We start from the raw sequence: 22,814 nt of genomic DNA, 5'->3' as shown, positions 1-22,814 counted from the left end.
ACTAAAACAAAACAAAAAAAAACGCCACAAAAACCCAACACACACATACACACACACAGATGCACAATAAAACAAAACAAAAATAACAAAAACAGAACACTAACCTAAGAAGCCTGATTTTCTTCCAATAAATATAAGTTTATAGACTAAGGTACACCATTATAACTAGTTTTAACTCATTCTTTTTTTTTTTTTTTTTGAATGCCAACTGATCACCATTTCAAATAAATACATTTTTAAAACAGAAGTTCAATTTAAATACGTAACATACAGTATGTTGATAAATGCACTTATTCATTTAACACATAGCCATTATCAGGAAACAAAAAACAAAATATTTCCATCATCCCATAAAGCTCCTTCATGATCTTTCCCAGTTAATCTCCAGCCCCTAGAAACAATCACTGTTTTAATTCTGTTAAAAGAAAAAAATTCAACTGAGTGAATTCTAAAGATCTTATTGGCTTACTCAATGATTCATGAATCAGACAGCATTCATCTAGCAGATAGAAGAAAGCTCAGAGGAGCCATATATAATGAAAGACTTTTGCCGGCAGAAAGGAGCAGGAAGAAGGAAGTTGTATTAGACAAAAAAACAAAAAACAAACAAAAAAACCCACAACAGGTTGGCTACACAAGGTCACTTTCCTTTAGGAGATAGTAGAAGTCTATCGGGCACATAACCTCAGTAGCACTGATCAGGCAATTCCTGATGGACTTTTTAAAGATTCCATATCTGAAAGAACTTAAGACTGTAATTAAGTTAGGTTTCAGTTTGGTGACATGAGCTTAGCATAAACAGTTTCATTTTGGAGCTGTTGTCTTGTTTTTAACAATTCCCTCCTTTTGACCAGATTCTCAGCTTAACTGAGAGAGGAGATAAAAATTTAAGGCATTAGTGCTACCCCCAGTGACTGCTCTGGAGTTCTCACACAGTTGTTTGTTTTCCTGATTCTCTGTGTGATATTCACAGGTCATGATGTATTTTCACTTAATTTCTTTATGGCATTCACAGGTCATAACATTGGGTTCCCATTTGGATCGATTTTTTTGATGTTCTAGTCTTAGGGACACCAATTGCTTGGTGATTAGCAGCCTCAAGCACGCACTTAAAGCTTTTAAGAGAATAAAGAACATCAAGGAGATTACTATGATTATTATAATGAACAGGATAATTCCCAATATCTAGAGTGCCCTTCAGAGACATGATGCTCAAGACCCAAACCAATCAGAATCAGTAAGTCAGAGAAAGACCACATTGAAAGAGTTACTTTCTTAAGCCAACTGGCTTGTTCAATGATCTGATGTATCTGAGTCTCAGTGTCCCCAGAGGTGTCCATATGAGTGCAGCAAATGGTGTTGGCCATAGCACAAGCACCTCCTTGTTCTGCTAAAAGACAACCAATGGCTATGCTATAATCAAGAACAATTTTGGCCAGAGTCTACGTATTTTTCCTTCAGCAGAAGATTCTACAATACTTTCAAGAGTTGCAGATAGAGGGGTGCCTAGGTGGCTCAGTCAGTCAAAGTCCGACTTTGACTTAGGTCATGATCTTACAGTTCCTGGGTTTGAGCCCCACGTCAGACTCTGCTAAAGTCCGACTTTGACTTAGGTCATGATCTTACAGTTCCTGGGTTTGAGCCCCACGTCAGACTCTGCTAACAGTCTCTCTCTCTCAAAAATAAATAAACATTAAGAAAATAAAATAAAAAAAAAAGAGTTACAGAGAGGTTACTGGTCACAGCCTCATTTGACAGGGGTGTGGGGATCTGCCAGGGAAAACAAAGTTTGAATCCTGAATGTCTCCTGGTAGTTCCTGTTTGAGACTGTGGCTTGGGATTGGAAAGTTGACAGCCATGGAGGCCAGTGAAATGGAATGGTCTGTAGACCACACAGGTGGTTTGATTCTGGTTAACCTCACCTTGTGTCCCTTTCTTTGCATAGAGCCTGCCTGCAAGTTTCTCTGGGTAACCAGAGACAGGGCAATGGACCCAGAGAACTAGGGAACCTGACACAATAGAGAGGGAGCTGAGTGTGTGCTACAGAGACTGAAATGTTCAAAATCAGGGGGAAGTTTGTGACAGTCAGAACTACAGTCACCAGAACCACAGCAAATCCAACAATCATTTGGAGCCTGGATCACTCCTGTTTGCACTGTCTTGAGATACATTTTCATTACGTTTCCAGGCCAGAGCAAGGAAAAAAGGGAAACAAAAGATCATAAAGACATTCATGGTATACAAATTGGGGAAAGGATAATCAAAGAGGGAAGAAGAGGAGCACCTGTGTAGCTCAGTCAGTTGAGCATCTGACTCTCGATTTTGGCTCAGGTCATGATCTCACACATGGGTTCAAGCCCCGTGTCAAGCTCTGCACTGTCAGCTGCTTGGGATTCTCTCTCTTCCTCAGTCTCTCTTCCACCCTCCCCATCTCTCAAAATACATACGTACATACAAACATGAAAGAAGGAATCAAAAGAAATGTTCTTGATCCAATGTCTTGGCAGGAACCAGTCTACCCTGATGTTGGATAGTTCTCTTACTAGTCAATATGATTTGAGGTCTCCAGATTCTTTCACAGAACTAGATGCAGGTGGAGTCTTCTTTAGTTGTAAAATATGCACCCAAGGTTTGGCACCTTGTAGTTTGGCAGGGGGGTCAGTGGTCAAGTATCACTTGGTAAGGTCCTTTCCACAAATCTCACTGTTGCAAAGCCATTAGAGAAAAACGATAACTATTTATAAATGACAAAGGACTTATGCCCATGGTTAAATATCCTGGGAATTTACTGTAATGAAATTGACAAGGAAATTTGGTTATTTCTGTGACATACAACATTTTTAAAAAATGTTTATTTATTTTTGAGAGGGAGTGACAGAGAGACTGCAAATGGCGGAGGGGCAGAGAGAAGGGGAGACACAGAACCGGAAGCAGGCTCCAGGCTCGGAGCTGTCAGCACAGAGCCAGACGCAGGGCTCGAACTCACGAACCGTGAGATCATGACCTGAGCCGAAGTCAGACCCTTAACTGACTGAGCCACTCAGGTGCCCCGATATTTTTTTTATAAATGTTTTTATTTATTTTTGAGACAGAGAGAGAGAGAGAGCATGCGTGAGTGGGGAGGGGCAGTGGGAGAAGGGGACAGAGGATCTGAAGCTGGCTCCTCGATGACAGCAAAGAACCTGATGGAGTGCTTGAACTCACTAACAGTAAGATTGTGACCTGAGCTAAAACCAAGAGTTGGATGCTTAACCAACTGAGCCACCCAGGCTCCCCTGTGACATACAACATTTTAAGGTCATAACTAAAATTATGACTGGTAACATTATGCCAGGACATTTATGGGAATTGGTTTATGGGAATTGTATATAATTTCTGGGACATTTATATTAAGTGTTTTGAGGATCTTTTTGCACGACCCTTTGGGAAATCTCAAAGTTACTTTGAGGTAAAAAAAAACTCTATATAGAATTTGATTTGGGGAAGTCGTCAAAACATCCTAAGGTCTGAACGTTTGAATAAATAGGATCATAGATCATTATGAAAAAAAAACTTAATTATCTATTTGATCAAAGTGACAATAGAAGATATTAAAGTCAAATACAAAAAATTACATCATTGTGAGCAAAACTTAACTCTCTCAATATTGAGAAGACTGGGTTTTCTTAAGTAATCAAAGACCTGATAAAGACAATGTGAAACACAGTAAATTATTTTGCTAAAACACAAAATCTTTGCTATCTCGGTGAATTACCCACAAGGTAAAGAAGCTTTTATAATGTCTTATCTAAAGCAGACCAAAAGTCTAAGAAAATTTTGTCCTTTTAGTAGACACAAAGCCAAATTCTAATTTTGCATCAGTGTCCTTTTGATATTAAAACTCATTAAAACAATGGCAACAACAAAAAACAAACTTAAATCCATTCCAATTTTAGCCAGTTTGACTACACATAAAATTCCCTTCCCCAGGTTGCTTTTCCATAAACCTTTACAACTTTTTTATATCCATTCGGATTGGGTCCCTTTTTTTTTTTTTTTTTTAATTCTGGAACAACCAGTAATTTTATTCTCCATTACACAGCTGTTTCCTTTCACCCTTATTATTTCTAAGCAGTTTTAATTATATGTATCAATTAGAATTCTTAACCCTTCGAATCCTTAATTCCAAGAGAAAACTAAGAAGTAAGCAATTGTGGACTGTCTTTTACACTATCATTCTGTGGACTGACAAACTTATTTCATAATTTCTAGAAGTATATTCTTCTTCATAGTAAAGTTTTCAGTGTGACACAAGATATGTTTTAATAGACCCAAATATCTTTACTTCCTCTGTAAATGGAAGCCACAGTAGGTAAATCTATGTTCAGTAATTAATGTTTCAGTCAGTGTTTTATATTATTTGGAAATGATCTAGACATTCAATGAATATCCATTATTTAACTTATCGCAGCGTAATTTTAAGATTCTGGGTTGCCAACAATTTTGGAAGCTATTTAAGTAGATACACCATAAAACATAACCATTGCTGAAAAGTTCACCTAAAAACTGTTATCTCACTTGTATCTATCTAAATTGCTTATTTTTAAATATTCAGATTGTGCATGAAAATTTCACAAAAAAGGTAGGCATATACTAAGGGATATACTAAGTTATTCTTCTTGCTGACAAATTTTGTAACAGAGATAATACAAACTTATTAAACCCAAGTAAATTAAAAGTCATAGTTTTACAATATATCTAATGCTGACAACTGTGAAGACATACCTATTTTAATTAAGCCAATAAACTGAAACTAGCATTTATTTACCAAAGATTACCCCAGATCACATGAACCTGAAAACCATCTGGGTCAATTTCATTACTCTGAGAGTCTGAAAATACTTAATTTGCTAAGTGCTCATTTTTCCTTTAGCCAACTAAACAGAGCTCCTTTATAATTTGATTTTGACGATACCATCCAGAGGTAGAAAAATATCACATATCTATAATGTACATACATTACAGATGTGTCTATACAGATAGACACAAACAGAGATTTATAACTTTTGTTTTTAAAGTTTTAGCCATGTGTCAGGTATAATAATACAAAACTCAATAGTTTATAAATGATACTTAAATCCAAATTGTGTTTCTGGCAGTTGGAATAAGTTAAAGTTATCTGCTCAGATGGCTAAAGCTTTTTGTTAATATTTGTTTTTTTTTTAATTTTTTTTTAACGTTTATTTATTTTTGAGACAGAGAGAGACAGAGCATGAATGGGGGAGGGTCAGAGAGAGAGGGAGACACAGAATCCGAAACAGGCTCCAGGCTCTGAGCTGTCAGCACAGAGCCCAACGCGGGGCGCGAACTCACGGACCGCGAGATCATGACCTGAGCTGAAGTCGGAGGCTTAACCGACTGAGTCACCCAGGCGCCCCATCTTTTTGTTAATATTTGTGACAAGACATTTAACATTTTTCATTTATTTATTTTCCAAAACACGCCCCCCTCCTTTTTTTTTTTTGCCCTCTGATAAGAATTACCTCCTTGAAGTTTGCACTTCAAAGACGATGGCCTAGATGAGAGTTCCTGGACAGAAGTGGTTAGAATATTTACATCTCAAAGTCTTAGTGAAAGAATGCAAGTTCTTCCAAGAGGGAATTCCATTTTCCAAGACCAGAGTTTTAAAATACTTACAAGACTTTTGAGACAAATAGGGGACGTTTGGGGATTGGTAAAAGGGATAGGTGGACTTTGAACTGCTTCTGGAGCTGTATTTTTGGTCTTGTAAAGACTCAATTTATAAGATGTGGACCGTTGTTCTTAAGTCCTCAAGGATTGGGTTGCAACTTAAATGGCACCATAGGCTGATCCATTCATCCAACTACATTACCCTCAGTTTGCTTCTTTATATCAGGCAGAAGATCTTCAACAAAAATGGAAATCAAAAGATTCCTATATTATAGATTTAGAGCTGTTTGTCTTAGGAATATTTTTTTTCTCCCTTTGGGTATATACTTCCATGTTGCTTAGGAGTAAAGGCCCAAAAAATAGTTCCTATGAGGCTCTAAATATCAGCTTCCAATTTGCCCAACTTCTGGTCATAGAGATACTAAAGAAAATCCTTTCAAGTATCTTGTCAGGTTCATCCAGAACAAACAGCAAATTTTTTTTTTGGCAGTATTGAACAACTCCTAGGACTCAAGAAGCTTCTCCAAAGACAGTGCTAAGGATACTATTCTCCTGAGATCCAGAGCCACTCCCAAAGATAGCCCAAAGGAAAAAAGATAATTCTCTTTAAAATGCAACAGTTGGTAGGATCCTAGCTCTAAATGGTATAACAACACACATTTCTCTCCAGCCATATTTTTCGTGTCCCTGATCTGATGGTCGTCAAGCCAAATTCCCAGGGTTCCGGGTGGAACTGTTTGCCAGCTGGAGCTGACCTGCTAGGTCTTGGACTGGAATCTGGACTAATTTAGGATTAAGGGCTAGTGATCTGTTAAAGTCTTTTGTTAGTCTAGGTTGACCCGTTAACCCTGGACTCGAAAGCCAATTTGATCAGAAGCTCAATGTAAAGAGAGCAGAGCTCAGATGCGAGAACTTACCCACAGCCCTCAGAAACTGGAAGAAAACTCAAGGGGTCTGCAGGTAATGATGTCTGTGTTTCTCCTTGTCCCTGAAGCCGTCAGATGTCTTCTTCAAGTCCCATCACTGCCATGAGACTGTTAAAGAAACAGAATTCAAGTAGATTTGAGTAAATGTTAAAGATCTCCTTGGCTTTATTCCATGATTCAAGAATTGGGCAGCATCCAATCTAGCACATAGAAAGGAGCTCTGAGGGCCGTGCGTGGGTGGCTCAGTTGGTTAAGCGTCTGACTCCTGATTTCAGCTCAGGTCATGATTGCTTGGTTCATGAGATTAAGCCCCACATCAGGCTCCCTGCTGATAGCAAGGAGCTGCTTGAGATTCTCTCTCTCTCTTCCCTCTTCCTCTGTCCCACTTGTGCTCTCTCCCTCTTGAAATAAACATTTTAAAAAAAAAAAAAAAAAAAGGAGCTCTGGGGAGCTGTACAAAATGAAAGACTTGCCGGCAGAAAGAAGTGGAACAAGGAAGTAATACTAGGCAAAAAAGCAGGTTAGTTACTGTAAGGTCACTTTCCTTTAGAAGATGGTAGGAGTATCTCAGACAGATTATCCATCTATAGCTGACCAGGCAATTCCTGATTGATGGTTTAAGTTTCCATTCCTTTGACACCTTGATCTCCGACTCTACCCTCCAGAATTGTGAGAAAATAAATTTGTTTTTTAAGTCAAGTCAGTCTCAGTTTGGTGATGTGGGGCTTAGTATAAACAACTCCCTTTTTGGCCTGTTCTTCTGGTTTTTCACATTCTTATCATAGCTTAATTTCACCTTTTGTAACTCTTCATATAGGTGGAATCATAAAGTATGCACTGTTTTACAAAAGGCTTTTTCTTTTCACTTTTTTTTTGGTGCATAGACATATTCTGATAATCTAGGCTTACTGTATCAGTTTTGGTAAATTGATTTTTCAAAAAAATTCTATTTCATAAAAATTGCTAAATTTATTAGCATGAAGTATTCATGATATAACCTTTTAAAGGCCTATAAAATCTATAGTTACAACCCTTCATTCAATCCTGGTATAGGAAATCTGTGCTTTTTTTTCTCTTTTCCTTGATGAATATTATGAAGGTTTATATCAATTTTATTAGCCCTATTAAGGAATCAATTGTTGACCACATTGATTTTCAATATTATTTGTTTGTTACTTAATGGACTCCTGTTTTTTTTTTTTTTTTTTTTAACGTTTATTCATTTTTTTTGAGACAGAGAGAGACAGAGCATGAATGGGGGAGGGGCAGAGAGAGAGGGAGACACAGAATCGGAAGCAGGCTCCAGGCTCTGAGCCATCAGCCCAGAGCCCGACGCGGGGCTCGAACTCACGGACCTCGAGATCGTGACCTGAGCTGAAGTCGGATGCTTAACCGACTGAGCCACCCAGGTGCCCCAATGGACTCCTGTTTTATTTTTAATTACAGGTATTTCCCTCTAACGATGCTTTAGCTACACTAGATGCTTCAGCCACATCAATTGTATTATTCTCATAGCTTTTGTCTTTATCATAGCTATTTTCCTGGATTTCCTGATCAAATATTTCATTCTCTGGCTTTAATTGTAGCATTGATATTTATTTATTTATTTATTTATTTATTTATTTATTTATTTATTTTTTTATTTTTTAATATATGAAATTTACTGTCAAATTGGTTTCCATACAACACCCAGTGCTCATCCCAAAAGGTGCCCTCCTCAATACCCATCACCCACCCTGCCCTCCCTCCCACCCCCCATCAACCCTCAGTTTGGTCTCAGTTTTTAACAGTCTCTTATGCTTTGGCTCTCTCCCACTCTAACCTCTTTTTTTTTTTTTTTTTTTTTCCTTCCCCTCCCCCATGGGTTTCTGTTATGTTTCTCAGGATCCACATAAGAGTGAAACCATATGGTATCTGTCTTTCTCTGTATGGCTTATTTCACTTAGCATCACACTCTCCAGTTCCATCCATGTTGCTACAAAAGGCCATATTTCATTTTTTCTCATTGCCACGTAGTATTCCATTGTGTATATAAACCACAATTTCTTTATCCATTCATCAGTTGATGGACATTTAGGCTCTTTCCATAATTTGGCTATTGTTGAGAGTGCCGCTATAAACATTGGGGTACAGGTGCCCCTATGCATCAGTACTCCTGTATCCCTTGGATAAATTCCTAGCAGTGCTATTGCTGGGTCATAGGGTAGGTCTATTTTTAATTTTCTGAGGAACCTCCACACTGCTTTCCAGAGCGGCTGCACCAATTTGCATTCCCACCAACAGTGCAAGAGGGTTCCTGTTTCTCCACATCCTCTCCAGCATCTATAGTCTCCTGATTTCTTCATTTTGGCCACTCTGACTGGCGTGAGGTGGTATCTGAGTGTGGTTTTGATTTGTATTTCCCTGATAAGGAGCGACGTTGAACATCTTTTCATGTGCCTGTTGGCCATCCGGATGTCTTCTTTAGAGAAGTGTCTATTCATGTTTTCTGCCCATTTCTTCACTGGGTTATTTGTTTTTCGGGTGTGGAGTTTGATGAGCTCTTTATAGATTTTGGATACTAGCCCTTTGTCCGATGTGTCATTTGCAAATATCTTTTCCCATTCCGTTGGTTGCCTTTTAGTTTTGTTGGTTGTTTCCTTTGCTGTGCAGAAGCTTTTTATCTTCATAAGGTCCCAGTAATTCACTTTTGCTTTTAATTCCCTTGCCTTTGGGGATGTGCCGAGTAAGAGATTGCTACGGCTGAGGTCAGAGAGGTCTTTTCCTGCTTTCTCCTCTAAGGTTTTGATGGTTTCCTGTCTCACATTCAGGTCCTTTATCCATTTTGAGTTTATTTTTGTGAATGGTGTGAGAAAGTGGTCTAGTTTCAACCTTCTGCATGTTGCTGTCCAGTTCTCCCAGCACCATTTGTTAAAGAGACTGTCTTTTTTCCATTGGATGTTCTTTCCTGCTTTGTCAAAGATGAGTTGGCCATACGTTTGTGGGTCTAGTTCTGGGGTTTCTATTCTATTCCATTGGTCTATGTGTCTGTTTTTATGCCAATACCATGCTGTCTTGATGATGACAGCTTTGTAGTAGAGGCTAAAGTCTGGGATTGTGATGCCTCCTGCTTTGGTCTTCTTCTTCAAAATTACTTTGGCTATTCGGGGCCTTTTGTGGTTCCATATGAATTTTAGGATTGCTTGTTCTAGTTTCGAGAAGAATGCTGGTGCAATTTTGATTGGGATTGCATTGAATGTGTAGATAGCTTTGGGTAGTATTGACATTTTGACAATATTTATTCTTCCAATCCATGAGCAGGGAATGTCTTTCCATTTCTTTATATCTTCTTCAATTACCTGCATAAGCTTTCTATAGTTTTCAGCATACAGATCTTTTACATCTTTGGTTAGATTTATTCCTAGGTATTTTATGCTTCTTGGTGCAATTGTGAATGGGATCAGTTTCTTCATTTGTCTTTCTGTTGCTTCATTGTTAGTGTATAAGAATGCAACTGATTTCTGCACATTGATTTTGTATCCTGCAACTTTGCTGAATTCATGTATCAGTTCTAGCAGACTTTTGGTGGAGTCTATCGGATTTTCCATGTATAATATCATGTCATCTGCAAAAAGCGAAAGCTTGACTTCATCTTTGCCAATTTTGATGCCTTTGATTTCCTTTTGTTGTCTGATTGCTGATGCTAGAACTTCCAGCACTATATTAAACAACAGCGGTGACAGTGGGCATCCCTGTCGTGTTCCTGATCTCAGGGAAAAAGCTCTCAGTTTTTCCCCGTTGAGGATGATGTTAGCTGTGGGCTTTTCATAAATGGCCTTTATGATCTTTAAGTATGTTCCTTCTATCCCGACTTTCTCAAGGGTTTTTATTAAGAAAGGGTGCTGGATTTTGTCAAAGGCCTTTTCTGCATCGATTGACAGGATCATATGGTTCTTCTCTTTTTTTTTGTTAATGTGATGTATCACGTTGATCGATTTGTGAATGTTGAACCAGCCCTGCATCCCAGGAATGAATCCCACTTGATCATGGTGAATAATTCTTTTTATATGCTGTTGAATTCGATTTGCTAGTATCTTATTGAGAATTTTTGCATCCATATTCATCAGGGATATTGGCCTGTAGTTCTCTTTTTTTACTGGGTCTCTGTCTGGTTTAGGAATCAAAGTAATACTGGCTTCATAGAATGAGTCTGGAAGTTTTCCTTCCCTTTCTATTTCTTGGAATAGCTTGAGAAGGATAGGTATTATCTCTGCTTTAAATGTCTGGTAGAACTCCCCTGGGAAGCCATCTGGTCCTGGACTCTTATTTGTTGGGAGATTTTTGATAACCGATTCAATTTCTTCGCTGGTTATGAGTCTGTTCAAGCTTTCTATTTCCTCCTGATTGAGTTTTGGAAGAGTGTGGGTGTTTAGAAATTTGTCCATTTCTTCCAGGTTGTCCAATTTGCTGGCATATAATTTTTCATAGTATTCCCTGATAATTGTTTGTATCTCTGAGGGATTGGCTGTAATCATTCCATTTTCATTCATGATTTTATCTATTTGGGTCATCTCCCTTTTCTTTTTGAGAAGCCTGGCTAGAGGTTTGTCAATTTTGTTTATTTTTTCAAAAAACCAACTCTTGGTTTCGTTGATCTGCTCTACAGTTTTTTTAGATTCTATAGTGTTTATTTCTGCTCTGATCTTTATTATTTCTCTTCTTCTTCTGGGTTTAGGCTGCCTTTGCTGTTCTGCTTCTATTTCCTTTAGGTGTGCTGTTAGATTTTGTATTTGGGATTTTTCTTGTTTCTTGAGATAGGCCTGGATTGCAATGTATTTTCCTCTCAGGACTGCCTTCGCTGCATCCCAGAGCGTTTGGATTGTTGTATTTTCATTTTCGTTTGTTTCCATGTATGTTTTAATTTCTTCTCTAATTGCCTGGTTGACCCACTCATTCGTTAGTAGGGTGTTCTTTAACCTCCATGCTTTTGGAGGTTTTCCAGACTTTTTCCTGTGGTTGATTTCAAGCTTCATAGCATTGTGGTCTGAAAGTATGCATGGTATAATTTCAATTCTTGTAAACTTATGAAGGGCTGTTTTGTGACCCAGTATATGATCTATCTTGGAGAATGTTCCATGTGCACTCGAGAAGAAAGTATATTCTGTTGCTTTGGGATGCAGAGTTCTAAATATATCTGTCAAGTCCATCTGATCCAATGTATCATTCAGGGCCCTTGTTTCTTTATTGACTGTGTGTCTAGATGATCTATCCATTTCTGTAAGTGGGGTGTTAAAGTCCCCTGCAATGACCACATTCTTATCAATGAGGTTGCTTATGTTTATGAGTAATTGTTTTATATATCTGGGGGCTCGGGTATTTGGCGCATAGACATTTATAATAGTTAGCTCTTCCTGGTGGATAGACCCTGTGATTATTATATAATGCCCTTCTTCATCTCTTGTTACAGCCTTTAATTTAAAGTCTAGTTTGTCTGATATAAGTATGGCTACTCCAGCTTTCTTTTGGCTTCCAGGAGCATGATAAATAGTTCTCCATCCCCTCACTCTCAATCTAAAGGTGTCCTCAGATCTAAAATGAGTCTCTTGTAGACAGCAAATAGATGGGTCTTGTTTTTTTATCCATTCTGATACCCTATGTCTTTTAGTTGGCGCATTTAATCCATTTACATTCAGTGTTATTATAGAAAGATATGGGTTTAGAGTCATTGTGATGTCTGTATGTTTTATGCTTGTAGTGATGTCTCTGGTACTTTGTCTCACAGGATCCCCCTTAGGATCTCTTGTAGGGCTGGTTTCGTGGTGACAAATTCCTTCAGTTTTTGTTTGTTTGGGAAGACCTTTATCTCTCCTTCTATTCTAAATGACAGACTTGCTGGATAAAGGATTCTCGGCTGCATATTTTTTCTGTTTAGCACACTGTAGATATCGTGCCAAGCCTTTCTGGCCTGCCAAGTTTCAAAGGAGAGATCAGTCACGAGTCTTATAGGTCTCCCTTTATATGTGAGGGCACGTTTATCCCTTGCTGCTTTCAGAATTTTCTCCTTATCCTTGTATTTTGCCAGTTTCACTATGATATGTCGTGCAGAAGATCGATTCAAGTTACGTCTGAAGGGAGTTCTCTGTGCCTCCTGGATTTCAATGCCTTTTTCCTTCCCCAGTTCAGGGAAGTTCTCAGCTATAATTTGTTCAAGTACCCCTTCAGCACCCTTCCCTCTCTCTTCCTCCTCTGGGATACCAATTATGCGTATATTATTTTTTTTTAGTGTATCACTTAGTTCTCTAATTTTCCCCTCATACTCCTGGATTTTTTTATCTCTCTTTCTTTCAGCTTCCTCTTTCTCCATAACTTTATCTTCTAGTTCACCTATTCTCTCCTCTGCCTCTTCAAGCCGAGCCATCGTGGATTCCATTTTGTTTTGCAATTCGTTTAAAGCGTTTTTCAACTCCTCGTGACTGTTCCTTAGTCCCTCGATCTTTGTGGCAAGAGATTCTCTGCTGTCCTGTATACTGTTTTCAAGCCCAGCGATTAATTTTATGACTATTATTCTAAATTCACTTTCTGTTATATTATTTAAATCCTTTTTGATCAGTTCATTAGCTGTTGTTATTTCCTGGAGATTCTTCTGAGGGGAATTCTTCCGTTTGGTCATTTTGGAGAGTCCCTGGCGTGGTGAGGACCTGCAGGGCACTTCCCCTGTGCTGTGGTGTATAACTGGAGTTAGTGGGCGGGGCCGCAGTCCGACCCGATGTCTGCCCCCAGCCCACCGCTGGGGCCACAGTCAGACTGGTGTGTGCCTTCTCTTCCCCTCTCCTAGGGGCGGGATTCACTGTGGGGTGGCGTGGCCCGTCTGGGCTACTTGCACACTGCCAGGCTTGTGTTGCTGGGGATCTGGCGTATTAGCTGGGGTGGGTAGGCAAGGTGCACGGGGGCTGGAGGGGCAGGCTTAGCTCGCTTCTCCTTAGGTGATCCACTTCAGGAGGGGCCCTGTGGCAGCGGGAGGGAGTCAGATCCGCTGCCGGAGGTTTGGCTCCGCAGAAGCACAGAGTTGGGTGTTTGCGCGGAGCGAGCAAGTTCCCTGGCAGGAACCGGTTCCCTTTGGGATTTTGGCTGGGGGATGGGCGGGGGAGATGGCGCTGGCGCCTTTGTTCCCCGCCAAGCTGAGCTCTGCCGTCCGGGGGCTCAGCAGCTCTCCCTCCCTTTGTCCTCCAGCCTTCCCGCTTTCCGCGCAGAGCTGTTAACTTCTGACCTCCCAGACGCTAAGTCGCGCTTGCTGTCGGAACACAGTCCGTCCGGCCCCTCCGCTTTTGCCAGCCAGACTCGGGGGCTCTGCTTGGCCGGCGAGCCGCCCCTCCGCCCCGGCTCCCTCCCGCCAGTCCGTGGAGCGCGCACCGCCTCGCCGCCCTTCCTACCCTCTTCCGTGGGCCTCTAGTCTGCGCTTGACTCCGGAGACTCCCTTCTGCTAATCCTCTGGCGGTTTTCTGGGTTCTTTAGGCAGGTGTAGGTGGAATCTAAGTGATCGGCAGGACGCGCTGTGAGCCCCGCGTCCTCCTACGCCGCCATCTTCCGGAACCTCGCATTGATATTTAAAACACATAATGTGGTGATGCTTTCAAGATACAGGCAAATAGCTCTTTGAAAATCATCTGAAACACTTCTTGCATTTTTCTGATAAAGATTTCTTTGCAAGAAAATGATCACACTTTTTCCCCACCGAATTAAAAAGAAAATTGTGCATTTGAAAATAACAAGTCACTAAGTTACATGCAAACTTTTTGAACCATGAATCTTTTTGAACTCGTGAATCTTGAGATTAAGACCTGAGCTGAAGTCAGATGCTTAACTGACTGAGCCACCCAGGTGCCCCAAATGTAAAGCACTTTTTGTTTTCAAACTTTATCTTCAATTATTTCTTAGTTATTGTTCAACATCTTGTGATTCACTGCTCCTTTGTAGAATAAACAAGAACATGTTTAATGCAGGCAAAGTAATTTCTTATACTATTTGAGAACTCCTCACTAAAGGTATTAACTACTCTTTTCCACCTCTCTGGATTTTAGAGCTTATCTGTTTGAACATTTAAATGTAAATCTCTCTAGAGAAGCAACCAGTCACTATTTAGTGAGTACCAATAGAATCAAGGCCAGTAATAAAGAATATGTCCTTGCATATCAATGAGGTGATCCAAGTTGTCAAATTTCTCCCTTTTCTCTACCTTCTCCTTCTCTTCTTTTCTCTCCTCCTCCTTCTCCTTCTCTTCTTCCTCTTCCTTCAACTAAATTCCTATTTCTTAAATGGAAAAGAGTGCACTTTCCCGCAGAGAATATACATATGAAAAAAAGGCACACAGAAGTTTTCATTTTTGCATAACTGAATTGGGACAAGGATAGAAAGCAATGTTAATGTCAATGCTGTTGCTTTAGTAACACATGGTATCCCTATGCAGATCCTGCCACAAGGACCAGGAAAAATGGATACTATGTGGCAGTTATGCAGTTACCACTCCAGATGCCGGAAGTTGAACCAAGTGCATTCGAGAGAGAAAGAAAGGGAATTCTGTTCATTCAAAGCAAAGTGGAGTAAAACCTGGAAGAAGTCATTGGAGGTATGTTGAAAGAAAGAAAGAAAGAAAGAAAGAAAGAAAGAAAGAAAGAAAAAGTTAATATAAGAAAAACAATGAGAACACATCTGAGGGAAGAAATTTGAGAGGAGGAAATACTAATAGTTAACAAACAAGAAAAGATGCTTACCTACAAAAGATGTAAGGATAATGAATATTTAAATCATATATCATTCCATACCCATCAGATTAGCAAAAAGTAAAATGCCTAAAAGTAAAGCATTGATGAGAACGTGGAATTTCATACACTTTTGGTGGGAGTGTAAAACAATACAATTCCTTTGTAAAGCAATTTTGCTGCATTTATTATGCTGGATACTTCCTGGTTATCTCTCCAGATCCAATGTCTTTCTTTGCTCAGCATTTTGCCCTAGGAGGTGGACCTTATATTAACAGTCTCCCAGGTTCTTTGGCTTCCTGATGGGTTCAGTGGAAGATTGGAAGACGAGAGGGAAGTGAGTTCATGGTATTTATTTTGTTGCTCTTCTCACGTGTTTTTGTTGCATTCTATCCCTTATACCAAAGATCCTGTCATAGAGCTCTCCATGGAGTTACATTTTCTTGATCCTTCTCACTGCTTCCTCCCTTTGCTATTTAAGCCTTAAGAGTAGTATCTGCTCTTGCTAATCCCAGAGTATTGCAGTATTTCCTATGTCCCTAAACTCTAAAAATGCATATTAAATAGTTTGTTTTTTTTTACATTCCCTGGCAAGTGTCCACTTTGAATGTGTCATCTGATTTTTGCTAGGATCCCAAAGGATACCTCTGGTGAAGTTTAATAGGTATATACTTATGATACAGCAATAACAATTATTAGGTATATATATATATATCCTTGAGATACTCCTGTGCATTAGCTCAATGTTATACATGAATATTTATTGAAACATTGTTTGTATCAAAAAAGCAATCTAAGTGTCTAAAAACAGAAAAATAGACGAATACTTTTAAGTATAATAATACAATGTAGCATTACTCAGCAGTGAAAAGGGAAAAAAGTATAATAATAATGTACTAACATGGATAAAACTGAAAAGTATAATTTCGAGTAGGTAAAGTTAAGTTTGAGAAGTATATGGACAGAAAGAAGCCAGGTATATAAAACCTAATACCTATACAATGACATTTTTTGTTTAACAACTATATATATATTTCCTTAAATATACATACAAATAAAAACATAGGAATATAATAGGAATAAAAGTATACATCAGTATGATAAACTAAAATTAAGGGCAGTGATTATCTCTAGGAAAGAATGGGGTTGTTTAGAGATGCATAGAGGTCAGTTCAGTTGAAGCTTTATGTTTTATTTTTTGAGACGGTAGAGGATGCTTGAGTTACTTGACTTGACCTGTTTTGTCCCTGCTTTTGCCCCCACAGACAACGTTATTACAGTTTTCTAAACTCCTGCTTAATTACCTAAGGAAAAGGCCACCTGGTAATATTCTATATACCCTTTTGTAACATCTGTGCAGTTTTGGTTAGAGTGGAAATCCTTCATCTTTCAGCTATTTGTTCTGGACGTTAAACTTGGGAAGAACAAGCACGGATTTAAGTCAGAGCCCTGCTGCCAACTTCTTGCTTGAATACAGCTGGGGACATTTTTACTGTTGCATGAGACATGATACCAAGAGACTGTTAAGGGCACTCCATGAGGACAAATGTCTCCACTGCTCTCATCTTTCAGGACAATGCCCTGGCATTCATTATAGGATTATTATGGACATGGCAGAGGGATCTGAAAAAAAACCCAAAACTTTGCAATATGAAGAAGGGATGTAAATTCTACATAAACTTCATCCAAATGGACTCTTTAATTTATCATGTGCTATCTCCCAAGACACAGATTGGTTGCATGAGATGCTTAAGAACTTTTTTTTAACCTTTTTTTTTTTTTTTTTTTTTTTTTTTTTAAGAGAACAAGAGGGCACTAGTGAGGGAGGGGAAGAGAAAGAGATAGAGATAGAGAGAGAGAGAGAAAATCTCATAAGGGGCAGAGAAGAGAAAGAAGGAGAGAGAGGAAAGAGGGGCTCACCTGAAGCTGGGCTCCTGTTCACCAGAAGCTGGGCTCAAGCTCACCCAAGGCAGGGCTTGAGCTCACCCAGTGGATGTGGGACTTGATCTCCTGAACCATGAGATCATGACCTGAGCTGAAGTCAGATGTTTAACAACTGAGCCACCTAGGTGCTCCAATCATTTTTTTTTTTAATTATGTTAAAAGAGATGCCAAGAAGGGATGAAGTATCTGTATGGTATTAGCGTATTACATCACATAGTAAAATGTTTATTCTTTTTGGTAGCATTGGAATATATACGTATCTTGCCTGAGTTTGAGTCTGTACTCTGCAGGAAGGTAGAAGGCATATTCAGGGGCAGTGAGTGGTACAAATGAAGTCAAAGATGATTAAAAAATATTTGTTATAGTTGATACCAGTTTATGAAGGATCTTAAGTAAGCTACCAAGACCTTTAAGTAAGTTGCTGACCTTCTCTGTGCCTCAATTCCCTCATTTGTGAAATGGAAAAAAATAACACCAACATCACAGAGTTGCTGTTAGGGTTATATACGCATTTAGATGAAACTCTAGACACGCAACCAGCATGCAACTCAGAAACTGCACTCCTAGGCATTTATCCTAGAGAAATGGCAGCTTAGGTTCACTAAAACCTAGACACAAATGCTCATAGAAACGTTATCCATAATAGCCCCAAAGTAAAACAATCTTGTTATTATTCTGGTATGGGCGAGGCCAACAGATCAGGAGGTGGCTGCCACTGAAAAGAGTTTGTTACTCACACTTCCCAAGAAGAGGAGGCATACACTGCCTTGCCATAGTGCCTTTGCAGGTGCATCATCAGGTCATATTGGGAGGGAGGCCCCCTGCACCCAGGAGGATATTCAGGTGGTTAGACCGTCCACGGCCCCCAGGGCGGCTGAACAGGCACGTACTGCGCACGCGTGTTCCCAGGGTTCCGAGCCCGGATCTCCAACAGTTCAAAGGTTGTGAGAGACAAAACGGGTGAGGCTGTTGTGGACCCAAGGATCTAACTAATTCCAAGCCATACCCTCACCAGCGCAGCCTGTTCACCCCGAAGGTAGATCTGGGGAGAGCTTGAACATCTAGCCTCCTCCGCTAGGTAGGGCGGAGCTGCTGTCGGGAATCCTCCAGGAGAGACGCGTGGGAGGCACGGTTGATCCAGGCGGTGGCGCAGCCTCGAGCCTCGAGCCGGAGAGTGCATTGCGCATGCGGTTCCGCTTAGTGTTCTGGAACCAGGGGGATTATGGACCAGCGGGGACCCGTACTTGGCCAGGACCCGGGTCGGAAGTGCCCTGGTCACGGTTGCCTGCTCTTGGGTGAAGTCAGGCGTCTGCTGCTTTTTAAACCCGCACTGCGCAGAGGCTTCTAATGCGCGTGAAGCCGCTTCTTGCGGGAACTCGGAGGCTTTGCTTGGTGGGACCTGTTGTCTTGGCTTGAGAGACAGTGGGAGCCTGGATTCCTGTGGAAGGCCAGATCAGCAGCATGAGCAAATGGGGACTGCCTGTCGCCACTTGTGCACAGCAGGATGGCATCGTATTTCTGCGGGTGGGAGCCCTCCGACAGGAGGATAATCCAGGTGGTTTGGCCGGGCCATGGATCCAAAGGCCTGGAGGGCCCAAGCTGACCGAGGCCTGCTGAATGGGTGAGTACTTTGTATGTGTGTGCTGTGCTGTTGAGGGTAGCCAGCGAGGTGGGACAGTTCAAAGGTCATGAGAAGCAGGATCTCTGACTCAGTCTCCCCTGGGTTTGTCATGAGGCAAAGTGCATGGGAGGAAAATGAGCAAGGCTTTGTTGTGGTTCTTGCAGGAAGCAACAAGAAAGTCAGTGCAAACAGGTTTAGGATTGGTTGATTTGAATAATTTCAGCAGGTTCTGGGACCTAGGGGCTGTCCTGAGTTGCCTGGTACCTGGCCCTGGGGTGATTAGAGCAGGGGGAATATTGGTTTGGAGTGTAAGGGCCTGATAGAGGAAGTGTCCACGTGGGAGTATGGGCAGATAGGTAGATGTTCACTATCTGTAGGAATTGATTAGCCTTAGAGGGTGGGGAGAAGTTTCCCCAGGATCCATAAGGCCCCAGATGTCAAAACATCATAATAAAAAGACATGTTCAATACAAACTCACATCGTTCAATGAACTGTGGTAAACCTGTACCATGGGATACTTCTCAGTAACAAAAAGGAAGAAACTATGAATGCATGAACAAATTGGATGGATTCCACTTAAACATAGGATGGGGTGTTGGTGATGTTGATGGGATGTGTATGGCTATAAAAGGGCAACTCTTGTGATGGAAAGACACTGTACCTTGGCTATATCAATGTCGATATCCTAGTTGTGACATCATACTATAATTTTTCAGGATGTTACCATTGTGGGCAACTGGATAACGGGTAATAGGAACTTTCTATTATTTTATACGACTGCATGTGCATCTATAATAATCTCAAAATAAAAGTAAGTAAAGATAAAAAGCCTGGCACATAGAACTTACCAAATATTAGTTATTTTTCAGATTATTTGCTTTATGATATTAGTAAATTTGTTACTGAATGCATTAGAGTCCATTGAGTCATTAATTCAAACATTAATTTAGCAATATTTACTGATGCTTGCACATGTAAGGTCTCATACGATAGCGGTATAAAGACAAGACTCCTGCTCTTATGTTACCTAATACAAAGAAGAAAAGAAGGATGTGATAATTATTATAATGGGAAACGTAGTGGAGTAGTTTAAAGCAAGGTTTAGAGCCAGGAAGACCTTTAGAATCTTCTGAACTCCTACCTGCATTTTCTCAAACAAGTTACTTGTTTATTTCTCTTGCTTTGTCTGCAAAATAAATGACAATGAAAATAGTTTATCCTTTTAATATTTTTGAAGTTTAAATGAGATAATATAGTACTCTCACTTTGAATAAATATCATTTTGCACCTATGACCTGGCTCTGTAGGAGATAATGGGGATAGGGCAGCACTTAAGAAAATGACGTCATTCTTCATGAAGTCTTGTGGGGTCTTTGAATACTCAGAGAGAATTACTAAGGAAATGAATGCTTTCACTGCAAGATTGGGGGCTTTTTCTTGGACTCAAAAACAGTGATACATCTCTATTTTGAGATAAATGTAAGGACCTAATGTTTGCTGCTCGATATGCTGCAAAATGCTTTCTCTGTATATTACTAAAAATGTGTGCATAAGCTAAAGTATATACTTCTGTTACAATTTCATTAATGTTAGTGTATACTTGGTTTTTATAGGCAGCAGTCCATATGAAATCACTTAGCAAATGATCAAGAAATAATAGCATGCAAATGAGTGAAAGAGATATACAGTATATAGGGATAGAAATGATTTCTTTCAGAAAAAAAGCTTTTTGAAGGAAATAGAATTTGAATTGGACTTTAAAAGAATAGATAATATTCGAAGCATCATTCAGATCACATCTATTGAAGAAATTTAGCACACATCGTGTCCTCAAAATAAAAGGCTTTATGCACTTAAAAAATAATTTGGTTTTTTTTTTAAGATAAAACAGTTTGAAATGAATGGGGAAAATTGCAGACATTCTTCTTTAGACATTAAACAATTAAATTGTTTAGAAAAACAATAATTTTGTCTAAACACATTGTACGAAGTATTGTACTATTCGGTGATGATGCGATGATCTTTAAGGTCGAGGCTGCAAGCACTGATGTTAACCACTCTATTTTTCTCAGTAGTATTTCCCAGAAAACAGCAGTTCAAACAGTCACTGTTTAGCATTATCCATTGTAAGATTGGAGGCTGATTGTATCTTTGCTCTGAAGCAACTTAACTGTTAACTCCCTAAAAGAAAGCTTCAGAATTTGTGTAAAGTATTATGCAAAATGACTGGAAGGCATTTTAATTGTTAAACCTAGAAGGTAGCTATAAATTTCTTCTTGAGGATGAAGGCTCTTCTCATTAGCTTTACAGTTAGCATTACCCAGGTCTGAGTTCTTTCCCGTTCGAAACACAAAAATGCTTTGAAAGTATGTTTAAAGTTCTAACTCCCCAAACTCTTTAGTTTCCTTTTATATATCACGTGTATTTATAGAATATTTATTGAATGTCCTCTTGTGCCTGTCCAAGGCTATAATGCGGTTGATAGCAAGTTGAGAAGCAAGGCTGCTCTTAAAATTCTCAACACACTAGATACAAAAAAGAAATGTGTCACAGAGGGAACTTAGGAACCTAGGAGGGAAAGAGTTGAGGATTTGACAATAGATGAGTTCCCCTGAAGCGACGACCACCCCCCAATTTAACACTCAATTACCAGTTCTGCATGGGGCTTGGCCTTCTGGAGTTTCTGATAAAGATGCTGAGAAATGATTATTTTCAGCTTTGCGGTAATACAAAAATCTATTAAATATCAGATGCAAACACAAAAGTCCTTTGAATCAACCTTTTTTTATTTCTCACTTGGTGTGTGATTTGCTTGAGTCTTTTTTTAATTAAATTTCTACTGCAAAAAAAGATATTTCTTCTTCTTGGAAAACATTTTTGGAAACAGTTTTTGTCTCTGGGGAAAGGTAATAAGTTTTTGTATTCGATCAGGTACTTAAAAATAGAAGGTGAATAACTGTTTTCTTGGCAGATTATCTTTGAAAGCTGCTTAGAAAACATATCTATCAATATTGTACATATAATAATCGTATTATATATACTTACCATACATTGTTACAATGATTTGTTTCTATTTTTTAAATTACTTTCATTGGTATCTATTTAGGTAATTTAAAAAAGATACATTATTTAGAAGATGTTCTGTTGTAATTATTGGGAAGTATGTTATTTACAGTATACAAACTATACGGGGATGTCCTGACATATTGTGAAATATTTTTTAGGGATTGTTTTATTCAAACCTTTATTTATTTAGATGTCTTTAGTTCAAATAAAGAACTAGAAAGTGAACCCCTCTCCCCCGCCCCCGAGTCTTAATTGAACATCTGGGGCTTGTGGAATGCAGAGAACAGAGTTAAGGTTAAGAACGTGAAAACTGTAAGTCTGCTACTCATATTTGCTGTTGATCTATTATTTAAAATATTTCTGTAACAGCTGCATTCTGCCTACCTGAACGGGCAGGAAGGGTGCTGTATTTATACAGAAGCAAACCCCTGCATGTGACATAGTGTAAAAAGAGAATGTACGAAGCTTTCTTCACATTACACAAACATCTTTTCTCCTTATTTGAAAGAAGAGAAACTTCTCTATGTGAAGTCTGAATTGTCACAAAGTTCTGTTTTACCTTTAAGTTACAGAGTTTTAAAACGCCATCATCATAATTAATAATAACATGATAATGATAATGATAATAATAATAATAAAGATCTCATCCTGGCAAATGTAGACAAGCATATCTATATTATTTTTAACAATAAAAACAAACAACAAACAAAAAATAAGCCCCTCACTGTGAGGTAGGCATTTTTGTATATGTTTTAGAAGCGAGGAAACAGAGACGAAGAAAACTGAAGTAATTTGCACAAAATCACAGCGTGCTGACTAGTAAAGATCTGGATCCAAAGCCCTCGTCCAGC

At 39.3% G+C, this 22,814-nt stretch overlaps 1 protein-coding gene across 2 annotated transcripts in view; it reads right to left on the bottom strand.

Moving 5' to 3' along the window:
- The window catches only part of RORB (RAR related orphan receptor B), a 392,263-nt gene extending 373,829 nt beyond the window's left edge, over positions 1-18,434 (bottom strand). Inside the window, exons 1-2 of one of the 2 annotated variants that reach the window (XM_060610056.3) lie at positions 18,013-18,434; positions 6,588-6,704 (exon numbers count right to left, since the gene is read on the bottom strand). The gene's annotated coding sequence lies outside the window, so the exon portion shown is untranslated. The remainder of the gene's footprint in view (positions 1-6,587; positions 6,705-18,012) is intronic. The other variant, XM_060610057.3, reaches the window with a different exon arrangement.
- Between the last annotated feature and the right edge of the window lie 4,380 nt (positions 18,435-22,814).

The sequence above is a fragment of the Panthera onca genome, chromosome D4, assembly GCF_046562875.1.
Source record: "Panthera onca isolate mPanOnc1 chromosome D4, mPanOnc1 haplotype 2, whole genome shotgun sequence".
Classification (NCBI taxonomy): domain Eukaryota; kingdom Metazoa; phylum Chordata; class Mammalia; order Carnivora; family Felidae; genus Panthera; species Panthera onca.
This window is presented reverse-complemented; position numbering and strand designations above follow the sequence as displayed.